Source organism: Balaenoptera borealis (genome assembly GCF_965194805.1).
Source record: "Balaenoptera borealis genome assembly, chromosome: 1".
Classification (NCBI taxonomy): Eukaryota; Metazoa; Chordata; class Mammalia; order Artiodactyla; family Balaenopteridae; genus Balaenoptera; species Balaenoptera borealis.
The window spans coordinates 38,714,827-38,727,695 of record NC_138860.1 but is presented as its reverse complement, the minus strand read 5'-3'; the positions used below and the strand labels follow the sequence as shown (position 1 = coordinate 38,727,695).

The 12,869-nt window shown below is 43.1% G+C and overlaps 1 long non-coding RNA gene across 1 annotated transcript in view; it reads left to right on the top strand.

The window, feature by feature from the left end:
- Nucleotides 1-5,285: 5,285 nt before the first annotated feature.
- LOC309632954 overlaps nucleotides 5,286-12,869 on the top strand; it is a 36,622-nt gene continuing 29,038 nt past the window's right edge. The window contains exons 1-2 of the long non-coding RNA XR_014247185.1: nucleotides 5,286-5,372; nucleotides 5,407-9,601. This is a non-coding gene — a long non-coding RNA (uncharacterized lncRNA). The remainder of the gene's footprint in view (nucleotides 5,373-5,406; nucleotides 9,602-12,869) is intronic.

Sequence of the window (12,869 nt, the reverse complement as noted above, 5' to 3'; positions counted from 1 at the left end):
AGACGAGGCAGATCCCTTGATTGTGGAGAATCCTCCTGCCTCCTGCTGTGAAGAAGAGAGGGCTGTTGGGGAGAGATAAGTGTGTGGGCTCTGTCTACGCTAGTTCACTGAAACACATGGCTGCCCTGCTCTGTTTCCTGAGGGGGCAGACGTTAGCCCTTGCTACCCAAGCTGGGAGTTGCAGTGGAAAAGTCTCCTCAGACACGTGAGTGTTCTCAGGCCCCCAGGCTTTCACACTGGGTAGGATTTGGTTTGGCACACCTGGGTAGAATCATACCCAACTTTCTGGGAGGTCTTGGCTATTCTGATTTGCTTAAACACAAGAAACCATGTGGATGGCTGACTGACAGAGATGGGCTGTAGAAGAAAAAGGAATGGGTCCCCGTGTGCTTCAAAGAAAGGTCACTGGGCCAGTGCCCAGGCAGCCCTTGGTGGCATGACGGGGCCCATGGAGCTCTGGGAAGGGGTGGTATTGGCTGGGGGAGACGGTCCTCACTGCCACAGGGGAAGATCAGGGCGCTGCCCTCACTTGACAGTGCTTTGTTGCTGCCTTTCCCAGTCTTTGGTCTTAATTCCCTGCTGTGTGTGTGATACATGACCTCCTGCATGAACGAACGGTCTGGCCTTCCTAGCCGAGAGCTCTCAGAGTGAGCTAGGAGAGAAGGGCCTGCACCCAAGCTGCGGGGAAGGCAGCTTGGTGCTATGGGGTCCCTGCTGTGAAGGGAGCTGTAAAATGTACCTCCCATCAGTGGGGAGCCTGAACCCTTAGTCATCTGACTCACTGCTAATCTAATCTTATGGATGGAGCAGAGAGTGATGGAAGCTGTGCCTCTGGAGACCAACGCGGGACACTTTCCTGTTTACCCAACCCCCAACACTCAAACTACAACATCCGCTCCAGTGTCTCCCCCTTCAGACCAGGGAAGCTGGCAGACAGAGCATCTTCTGCCCCCACCCCAGAGTCGGAGGTCCCCAACCTGGACACAAAAGCCTCCTCCTCAGTTACCTTGGGTCCCAGGCTCCAACCCAAGCAGCTCAGGAAAGCATCCCAGCTCCTGGGCAGATCTCGGCTCTGGTCTCTGATGGGGCAAGCTCTCAATCCATGGCTCTGGGCCCCCTTAGCATTTCCCTTCTTGGTACTGTCTTTGTGCACAGCAGCCTTGCTGAAACAGGAAACAGACAAAGCCACAATACTCGCTCACCCCAGTTCCTCTCTCTTGCTCTCTGGTGCGATCTGAGGGGCGCCTGAACCCTTGAGGCCTTCAGGGCTGGGCTCAGGAGCTCCTCCCACCAGTGGGCATCCCAGCCACCCTCTCTCTTGCTCTTCGATTGGTCTGAGCTCTCGGTCAGTTTCAAGTCAGAAATCCCTTTCTAGCTTAGACAAGGATAGGTCTCTGGGTCAGATTCAAACCTTGCAGTTTCTATGAAGGGGGAAAAAAGGCCTTTTTGACCTAGAAGAGAGGTTCCAGTGTAGGTTTTCATGTGTATCAGGTAGTTCTCTGTGTAAGGATTTTCTCTTTTCTTACTTTACCTCTTCCCAATCCTGGCGTTGTAAAGACTTTCTGCTCTTCTAAAGTACTGGTATTATTTTTTTCAGAATTCTGGCATGAGGTCAGCTCTGAATTTCCTCCTTTCTGAAGCAGTGGGCTGGGGGACAGGGGGTAGGGGAAGGTGAAAAGATGGAGGTTGGGTGGCTGGGAAATCAGGGAGCAATAACAGGCAGAATCTTATGAAAATATTTCCTAGTCCACTGAACTAGGAAATTTGGGGGAAAATCTAAAAGTAACTTATCTGTGTGCATTAAAGAGAAACTATTACAAATGCGATAGTCAGGAAATTCCCAAGAAGTTCAGTATAAGATGGTGGAGAGGGAACCGGATTGGGACAAGTTGACTGAGTAGCTTTGTAACCTTTGTGCAATTTATCTTGTCTGAATGGTCCATTCAGTGTCTGAATGGATGATTTATGTGGCTCCCATGAAGTCTAAGACTTCACGTGTGAGGCACGTAATGAGACTTTTAAATAGCTGTGATAAGATAACAATTATTAAGAGGTTGGGAGTATGTCACAATCTTCTCGGTTGTCTACTACTGCCTCCATTCTCTGGGGAGAAAGAGAACAGGAGTAGGCAGGGGAAAATGCAGAGGATGAATTCTCAAGCACTGGGACTGAAGGGAAACGACATTCCCTCAGGATGAGAGACAATAGCCCAAGGTCCTGTGCCTGAAGCTTGGCACATGGAGATGGGAATGAGGACAGAGGGGCTGGGGAGCCCAAGATGGCAGAGTAATAGAATGTTATGGGCATAGAAGTATGAGAGGGTTCTGGGAGTTTAGGGCGCTAGAGCATAAGAGAGGACAGGTGATGGTAATAGGAGTTCCTGTGGGCCAACTATTTGGGTTCCACTGAAAGTCAGAAAGAAATGTGTATGAAGATTGAAATCCCTTTTAGGGTTATACATTCAATGGGATACCACCTCTACTTTAACTGGGGTTTGGAGAGGTTATAAGTGTGAGTTCAAGGTCACGTAGGTTTGCCTGACATCAGAGCCTGAGCTCTTAATACTATGTTCTGAGAATAATACAATTAATAAGGTTGTCATACCTATCTATCTATATGGACAGAAAGAAAGAGAAACATACACACACACACACACACACACACACACACACACAGAGAACTCTGAAAACAGAGAATGTACCTTATTTTCAAATGCCCATGAAGCGTCAAAAAATTCACTGTATTGATCATAAAGCAAACTTCATTAAAAAAAAGCAAACATTAGTCTAGTGTAACACATTGAAAATAGACAGGATTTGACTTTTAGTCTGCTGCTGCCCTCAATCAGTTGTGTGAGCTTGGCTTATTATTTTATTTCTATACCAATTTCTTCATTCGTAAATGGGGAGGGCCCCTTCTGGAGCTAATATTTTCTGATTCTTTGCTTTCTGTTTAAAAGTGTATTACCCTCAAAAGAATGATGTTGGACCCTTATCACATAAATAAAAATGAACTCAAAATGGATCAAAGACCTAACTGTAACAGCTAAAACTATAAAACTCTTAGAAGAAAACTTCGGGCAAAATCTTCAGGACATTGGATTTGGCAATGATTTCTTGAACGTGACACCAAAAGCACAGTTTGGGATGATGAAAAAGTTCCGGAAATGGATAATGGTGGATGGTTGCATAACAATGTGAATTACTTAAGTAGTGTCACTAAACTGTACAGTTAAAAATGGTTAAAATTCTAAACTTTATGTCGTATATTTTACCACAATAAAAATTATTATATTTCATGAATACAAAAGAATATAGAAAAAAAACAAACATTAAAACAAGTTTATCTCTTACAGCAGGATTTTCTAACTATAGTACAGTAAAATTAGAAATAAATAGCAAAAGTTGAAAAAAAATCCAGGAAAAAAAAATCCTCCTGGTTTACTCTTGAAATACAGAGGAAACCAAATCTGTAACTAAGAATGACTTGAAAACAATGCTAATGAGAATATTAAGAACAAAATCTACGAGATATGGCCAAGGCATAGTCTTAAATATTTTTGTATTCGCAGTCTTAAATATTTTCATTACTTAAATAAGGGGGATTAAAAACAAATTAGCCATTTATTTATTTTCAAATAAATTTCTAAAAAAAGAAAGGAGGTAAGAATAAAAGGGAGATAAAAGGGGAAAGCAATAGAATAAATTGGAATTTAGAGTAGAATTCATTTATTTATTCATAAATAAATTCAGGAACTTGTCCTCGTGTGTGTTTGTGGTGAGAGGTGTAAAGACCAATAGAAGACAAAAGCAATAAAATAAACTACTAGCAAGCCAAATCAATTTAAAAAAGCAAAAGCACATCTGTAAAAATGTATAAACGATACATGGAAAGTAAATATAATTCAATGGAAACTAAAATAAATTTAGAGTTATTTGTGTAACTATGCTAGTGTTTTGAAAATCTGGATAAGATGGATTTAAGAAACTCTGCTTTACCAAATTAGACTCAAGTAGAGATAGATAGTCTAATCATCTACCTACCTCTACCTGAGGGTCCCCTTCCTCTAGTGTGGGTTATTAAAGAGAAGGATTTAGATCAGGCCCCTGTTGAGTTGACCACCTGGCATTTACTGGCCAGCATTCTGTGCTTCTCCTCACTATTTCCAGGTCCCTTTGTTGATGGTCATATCCTGAACTTTGGGATATGGTCTCCTTGATAGATACTGAGCCCTCTATGAGCTCCTATGAAGGGGTAAATATAGGATAAGAAACACTATGCTTTAGATCCCTGTTGCTTTGCCCTTCACAACATCACACAAGGAGGTATAGGATTATCAGATTTTATGGTAGGGTTGGGATAATGACCGGGAATCTCAATTATGAAAGAAAAAATTTTAAACTGTATGCTAACATGACTTTTCCTATACTCCAAGAAATAACACTATGAAGTTAACCCCTAGTTAACCCATGGAGGGCCCCCTGTGGGTGCTACTAGTTCTAATCTTGTTCCTCCTTTCCACTCTACTGGATGACTCCTTATTCATTTTTTGGGAAATGGCAACCTTGCTCAAAAGAAGTTGTCCCTCCAATATTTTCTCAGCAATGCCTTCCTGAATTCTAAGTTATTCACTTTAGAATAAGGTCACAGACATTCAACAGAATAGTACCTAGGGGCCTTGGCAACCCACATTTTGCAGAAGGTACCAGGGGTGTGTGGTGAGGGGAGCTTGGAACTCCGAGTCCTGCAGAGCAGCTCAGGGTGGGCATACTTAAGTCTGCTCCCATTCAAGTTTTCCCCAGTGCAGACTTGCAGACTTTCCTCTTTAGTCTTCCAAGTGTCTAGCTGGTAACTGTTTAATCAGATGTCCATACAAACATCCCTAGGACAAATATTCATTCTCAGAGGTGATACAGTCTAAACTCATTAGGAGAAGATAAATATCTTCTTAACTTGTCCATTTGCAAGTTTGCTTCTCTAACAGTGGAGTTACAACTTCACATTCATGGCAGGACAGAATTCTCAGTCCTCTTCTCTTTTGTTGCTTTCTGTCATCATTGTTGATAGAGGACCTTTTACTGTACTAAAACCTCCAAGTTACGCTGTGAGAGATGATCAATATTGGCATGAGATTCATCTATTGTATAGATGCTAAGAATCTGAAAGTCTTAACCCCAATGCACAACTAACTGTGGATCCATTCCTGTGGGTCTCAGCACTGAGCAAGGAACAAGTTACTTTTCATCCGAGGCTCCTGAGAAGGACCATCTCACTGCCTTTGACCTGGAAGGGCCCAGACAGGATGCAACTTTAAGCCTGGGGTTGGGGTGGAAGGTGTGTGTGCGTGTGCGTGTGTGTGTGTGTGTGTGTGTGTGTGTGTGTGTGTGTGTGTGTTAGAATGGACAGATAGAAAAACAAAGAAGAAGGTAGGCCAGAAAAGGAGGGCCTCCCAGACACCAATCTCTGTTTGGACTAAAAGGAAAAACTGGGTGTTAGTCTTCAGAGCAACTTAGTTTCTCCCTTTAGACTTTGTTTCGGACTGTGTCCCCTTGGACCTGTCAGAATACAAAATAAGGCTTATCTCTGAATCAAATATCATCATGAGTTATCCCCTAGGTATGCCATACCCCTTTCTGAACTTTAAAAATTACTGCTTTTTAGGGTTCAATTAAAGCACTGCCCTCCTCTCCCCAGGGTGAGTTGTCCAATAGCAGGACTCTGAGAACTTCTAGTTTATCACTAAAAAGCCACCTTATTTATTAAAAACAATATACTTACATAAATTACTCAGCTACCAAAAGTCATTTAAGAAAAAATTAAAAATATGAAGCTTCTGTTCTTTAAAACATGCTTTCACTTACTTTACTTCACTTCCATATTGTTTTTTCATGAGAGCCTGGGTCGTCAGAACCAGTACCTTTGTCTTAAGCCAAGAAATCTAAGAGCCTCAACAATAGTAACCGTACTCACTAACACTGTAATTCCAGAGACGTTTGCTCTGTGGTAAAATTAGGTTATTTGATAGTGTTATCCTCTTTCTGAAACTGACAATTTTCCTTCCTAGTTTAAATTGTCATTTTCTGGCCACAGCTTCAGTTAAACAATACCAATTATTTCACAGATGGCCTCACATTCCCAAACTGTAATATCCTCCAGAGCCTTTTCAATACATCTTACGTCTACATTTCTACCCTTACCTTTCAGATCTGTTTTATACTCAGCACAATCTATTATCCGTAACAGAGAATATCTGAATTGATGCAGTAAAATGAACCCAGACTGATCTCACCAGAGCGCTGACATGTTAGACGGCTGTCAGCCTGCTCCGCAGAGAGCATTCCAGGGCTCTGAAGACTAATAATGAAAGCAGCTTGGTGGAGAAATGGGTCAGAAAGCCTTCAGATTTTTCTTTCATTTTCTTTTTTTCAGTTCTAAAAAGGGGTAATTTGATACCCTTAAAAGAATTTTTAAAATAGAAAAAGAAAGACCTCATCTTACCACCCAAACACAAATTAGTTTCATAATTTTTACATTCCCTTCTAGTTTTTGCCTCTATGCACACATCTTTTTTTTTTTTAAAATATAGATTTTGTGTTGTGAATCTACAATTAAGTGGTTTTTTTTCCACTTGATACTGTATTATAAATAGTTTTCATGTTTTTACCTTTTTTCATATTTTTACTTTTTAGGGTTGTCACAATCTTTCATAATGTGAGTGTGCTGCGATCTGTTTAATAATTTCCTTATTATTGAATGGCAGCCATGGCTCCCTAGAATTGCTCAGGATAATGATTAACCCCTGGTTAATACCATTTAATAGACATAAAAATAACTATGAGTTATAATATTATAATTTTCTGTAATTGCAATGATAAATTCAGAGCTGGGATAACGTTCAACTTCGGAACAAGATTACTTTATGTATCGTATCTGATACCTCCTGCTGCTCACTCTGAAGGGTTTTGCCCTGAGTGGCAGCCCAGGGCAATAGAGCAGCAAGGGTGCTCCGAAGTAGGGCTGCCTGTGTTGGAAGCCTGGCTTCACCGTTACTGCCTGTTTCAGTTTAGTAAATTATTGAACCTCTTTACATCTCAGTTTCTTCCTCTGTAAAATGACTATAATGATAATCCCTACCCTACGGGATTATTTAAAGATTACATGATCTAACACTTATATAGTACTCAGTACATGTTAGCTGTCACTATTATTTTAGCCCTTGTGACCTATTAGTGGTGGAGGTAATGGATCCTCACTTGGATCTGCAGTTGTATGAATATGAAGGAGTGGTTTCAGTGAGTTTTTGTCTGGTATAATTTCACAAGTATATCTATAGGATAAAAATGTTTAAAGTTATCACTTCAAAAGATCAATAAACATGTGGAACCTCTCCATCCATGAGATGATGGCAAAAGTTAAAATATGTAATTTTTTGATAATCTAAATATTTTTATTATTATTATATTTTTTGTGTTTAATAAAATATGTAACTTTTAAAACTCACTCAACGGACCAGGTTCTTTTAAGAATATGTGTTACACTACTCTGTGGAAGAAAAACATTTGACGTGCCTCACAGAGCTCCCCCCAAATAAGTGTCTGGTACTTCTTAACTTCTATTTTTTATTGGACCAAATCAAATGTGTTCTGACATAAATAATGGGAATCATAATAGCACCTACCTCATAGGGTCATTTTGAGCATTAAATGAGTTAATATTCATACAGTAGAATAATGTCTGAACATAGTGAGTATATGGAAATATTGGCTAATAAATGAAGTTAAAAAATCATCCCAATGTGTTGATACTCCTTTTAGCTTTTGCATTATGTGATTGATAATTTGATTTATATGGAGATTATATGGAGGAACTTAATTTTATTTATATGGAGATTTTGGTCATTTCTAATTTTTAGCTTTTACTACAGTGCTGCCAGTAAGCATCTTCATGCATGCAGTTATGTGTTTTCTTCTTTTAAAATATATCCTTGGGCTTCCCTGGTGGTGCAGTGGTTGAGAATCTGCCTGCCAATGCAGGGGACATGGGTTCGAGCCCTGGTCTGGGAAGATCCCACATGCCGCGGAGCAACTAAGCCCGTGTGCCACAACTACTGAGCCTGTGCGTCTGGAGCCTGTGCTCCACAACAAGAGAGGCCACGATAGTGAGAGGCCCGTGCACTGCGATGAAGAGTGGCCCCCGCTTGCCGCAACTAGAGAAAGCCCTCGCACAGAAACGAAGACCCAACACAGCCAAAAATAAATAAATAAATTTATTAACAAAAAAAAAAATATATATATATCCTTGAGGATGAAAATCTCAGGAGAGGGTTTGCTGGAGCAGTTTCATGAAGACGTGGTTTCCTTCTGATCAGAAATTTTGCAGGAAGTGGGCCGGAAGGAGTAGAGCTAAGGTATAGGGCACTGCTGGAGACGGCAAAGTCAGGAGAGCTGCAGAGAGGTGAGGGTCCTCCTACCAGCATGATAGTTCAGTGCTGCTGGGTGTTGGCAAGGAGGCAAAACCAGGGTGGTGTGGTGAAAAGAGTAATGGTCTGGAATCAGGAGAAATGACTTTTACATCCATCTACGCCTCTCTCCTGAAATGCAAAGTTGTTTTGTCTCTGTGGGTCTCAGTTTCCCCTAAAGCCTTTCCCAGTATTAGGCTCTAAGAGTCCTCTAGTTCTGAAATGTTAATTAAATACCTTATACATGCCAAGATCTGTGTTTGGTACTAGGGTTGTAACAATGAGTAAAATACAGTAAGTCCCTTGATGTAGTTATGTAAGACAATTTAAAAGGTAAATTTAGAGTTGGTAAACTCAAGTGATAGGCAAATACAGAAATTTATAGAGGCACGGGAGAGGGGTGGGAGAGCACCCATCCCAGCCTTGAGGGGTGGGCCCTGGCGGAAGGGGGGAAGTTTTCCTAGAGGGGGTAGTGGTTGAGCTGAGTCTTAAAGGATGAGCAGGAGTTAAGCAGACTATGGGGAGAGTGAAGAGTGTCTGGGCAGAAGAGGTGGCTTGGGTAGAGGTACAGTGGGAATAGCAGGGCGCCTTCAGAGGACCAGTGGTTCTGTGTCCTCAGGGAATCCAAAGCATGGCAGGTGACCTGAGGTGTGTCTGGGGAGGTGGCCAGGGTCCTTGCACATCACTGTAAAGAGTTTAGGTTTTCTATGTACCATTTTACCCAAGGATGGCTTTGGGTATATGCTAGCCTCCACTTGCAGCCAAGACTCTGTCTTGATTTCCCCATACCTTGAAATTTCTTTCCCCTGGAGGCTCAGAGCACCTTGCTTTTGACCACTAGCTGTCGCTATTGAACAGATCTGGCTGCCCACAGCTAAAGGCCAATGGTGGTGTCCTAGGCTGCTAGCTCCCGGCGGCCCTACCAGATGCTTGAGTGTGCCCCTCCTCCTCTGGGTCTGTTCATCCGTCCTGAGAGGTGACTCACAAGTAGGCACGCAGTGAGGAGGTGTTGGTAGCCCTTGAGCAGAACCTGGGCAGGCTGGGGGAAGGAATTGTGGTGAAGTGCGGTCCACCACACCACCGCTGTCAGCCACTGGGTGGCGCTGCCACCACTGACCGCAGAAAGGGAGGCCTGTGAAAAGGGTAAGTCTCTGGATAGGACTGCTTTGCTGCTTTGGGATGGGGTAACTTTTGCATCCACTCTGTTACCTGGAGTTCGGGGGCCACAGGACTGGTCAAGGACAGTGTGAGGGAGGTCTGGAAGCACACCGACCCAACAGTCCCAGATAAGCCAACACTGCCATTTTTCGGGTCCTTCAGGCCTCACCCCTGGCTGGTGTGTGTTTTTTGACTTGTCCCCAGTTTCCACCCTTTGGTTCCAGGTCATGCAGTGAGCCAATACACCCTCCCCTTTGGCTTCTGTTTCCTTATTTTCCTTCCCAGCAACTCCCATCTCCAAAGCCTCCCCATTCAGCAGGTGCTCATCTGGTACTTTTCTTTTTTAGGAATCCATTTCCCCCTCTCCTTTTTCCTGTGGCATTGCTGTTCGCTGTGAGGCTGTGTCCTCACCCTGTGTGCTCGGGATCTATGCAGACTTAATTCTGCTTCTCCTGGCTTTTTTGCCTCTGGGCGTTGTAGTTCTAAGTGCTATTTTACTTTTTTAAAAGTTCTCTCTTTTCTTGTCTGCCTTTTCTTTTCACATTTGCCCTGTCTTCGTCCCTGTCTCCCATTCCCCCACCTTTAAAAACTAGAGAATTTAGACATATTCTAAGTCTAACTAGAAAACTTGTGAGTCTAACAACTAGGTAAGTTAAAGAAGTTAAAGTCTAACAACTAGCGGGGGAGGATATAGCAAGTAAGGGATATCCTGACTTTTCTTGGCATCCTTCATGAACTGGCGACCCTCTGGGGTGGGCTGGTGATCTAGGGGTGCTGAGAGGCTGACACTGAGGCAGACTTGCTGGAGACATTGTGAGACAGCATGGGTACTTATGTGTTTTTCTTTTCCCTTAATGCTGCAAGTTAGTTTGGTTCTCATACCTCCCTTGAGAAATTAAGGGATGCTTCTGGGACTTGATTAGCATATGTGTCCCCGTGCTCTGGGATGGGCACTAATGAAGAAGAATGTGGGTTCTTGGCAAATTCCCTGGACAGCAGGCAATGCCAGAAGGGGTAAGGGTTCTACCCAACATGTAGCATCCTCAGAGGGGAACAAGAGCACACTCTGAGCCAAGGGAAGGTTAGGCCTGCAACTAAGGTCCCAAAGGACTGGTTAGTAGCATAACATATGCTGACTTCTTCCTCTCACACAACTTTAGAGCCTTAGTCTCCAAAGGGGATGTGTTGCAGGGACTACTGGGGTGTAGGGAGAAAAATATTAGAATTTCTCTTTATTTTTTTATCTTGTCTTTTTAAGATTTCTAGTTTTGCATATGTTTTGTGCTAGTAAATATTACATGCATATATTATATAAATAGTAGCTATATATCTATCAGAAATACATATGCCTAATCATTTTTTAATGATGAAGTGTGGGATCCAAAGTTTCAGAGATCACTGCTCTGGAGAATCTTTGGAGCTTGCCGTGGACTCTAGCGGAGGCCTGTGATGCTGGCCCAGGGTAGCCCAGCTGAGGAGAAAGGCCCAGCCTGTGTGGACAGACTTGGCGACAAGGTGGGACTTAGTTGTCCTTGAGAGGGAGCTCTCCAGAGACAGCAGCTGGATGACTGTCCCCCATGCCCATGTGAGTCTCAGCCTCTGAGGTCACCTCAGGGTCCCCTGCTACCTGATATCTTAGGGCCTTTTATTACATTCTTTGCTGAGGAGAGGTTTCCTAGTTTCTCAAAAGGAAATTTGAAGAGGTGTCAGGCCTAGGATGTTCTCCAGCATGGGGGGAGCTGTGGCTGATTAGGACTGTGCAGATGGTCAGTGGGAGGGGGTCCTGTCACCATGGTTAGGAGCCTGGCATCTTAGGGACTGTGTCCTTCTGCTCTGACTCTATCTCAGACTTGTTTCTGAGGTGATTTACGTTTGTGACAAACACTTGTGGTTGCCTAACGGAACCCCATTTTTGTTTGGGGTGGAAATGTGCTCAGCTGAAAATTCCATTTCTCAACCTCTCTTGTAGGGACCCAAGATGTGACTCTAGCCCATGGGATGTAAGCGGAAGTCCTGGCTGGGGCTTTCCTGTTGGCTGTTTATTAGGGGTCAGAATCAGCTGGTGCACACATTTGGCCCTTCACATTTCTCTTTTTTTTTTGGCATGATCCTGAAGGTGGGGCAGCTGTCTTGTGACCCCACCGTGACAAGTAGGAGGATGGATAATTGGAAATATAGAAGGAGCCTGGCTGCCAAAGGTGCTGGTCTGCTCTTCCCAGATTTTTTGTTATGGAAGGAAAAGAAATCTCTATTTGATTCAGCCATTGCAGGGGTTTTTCTGTTGCTCCCAGGGGAATGCAGTGCTAGCGAACATGAAGGTGGACTCAGGGCTTGCAGACACTTGGGTTAAGGCCATGACTTCATGCAAGATGCTGACGTCCTTAGAGTTGAAGAATGTGACCGTCCCCTGTCTCAGGGAGCCCTTGTTCCTTCTTCTTCTCCAGCAATGATGGAAACAAGCTGTCCTGTTACTTGCAAGTCCTTGGAAGAGGAGCGAGGCATTGAGCTGGCCCTTTAAGAATAACTAATTCTGTTAAGAATGTGGAAAGTGAAAGTCAGGCTGAGTGCTGGAGCCGGCTGTGCAGGTTTGAGCGAACTGACAGTGCTTAGCTCTGCTAATACAAATTCAGTGGTGGCAACTGGTGGCTTCAAATTGACCATGGTGAGAGTATTTGTATCATGGAAGTAGGCAAATATTACACATCAGGGCTTTTTTCTTTTTTTTTCTTTTCGGGAGAGCCAGTTGTTAAGCATTTACCAACACACCCTTGGAAAGACCACAAGTTTAGTTTGCTAACTACCTTAATATTGTTTTATAGCTTCTCTGCTTTCCCCATGCTGCCTAATAAGTTATAAGTGAGCAGAATCAAGAAGCAGCTGATTTCTACTGAACTCAGGCTGAAGTCTTTTATGTATTTATTTTTAAAGATCCTTGAATTTTATTTATTTATTTATTTATTTATTTATTTATTTATTGGTCTTAGTTGTGGCATGCAGCGTCTTTTGTTGTGCAGGGCTCTAGGCATGGGTTTAGTTGCCCCGAGGCATGTGGGATCTTAGTTCCCCAACGAAGGATCCAACCCACATCCTCTGCATTGGAAAGCGGATTCTGAACCACTGGATCACCAGGGAAGTCCCAGGCTGAAATCCTATTATGTCTTTGGGCCTAAGGTGAACCCTAAAAGTTCAGCCTGAAGGCAAAACTAATTTTAATCTGACTCTGGCTGTAAACTTGTCATCCAGTCAAGCCCCA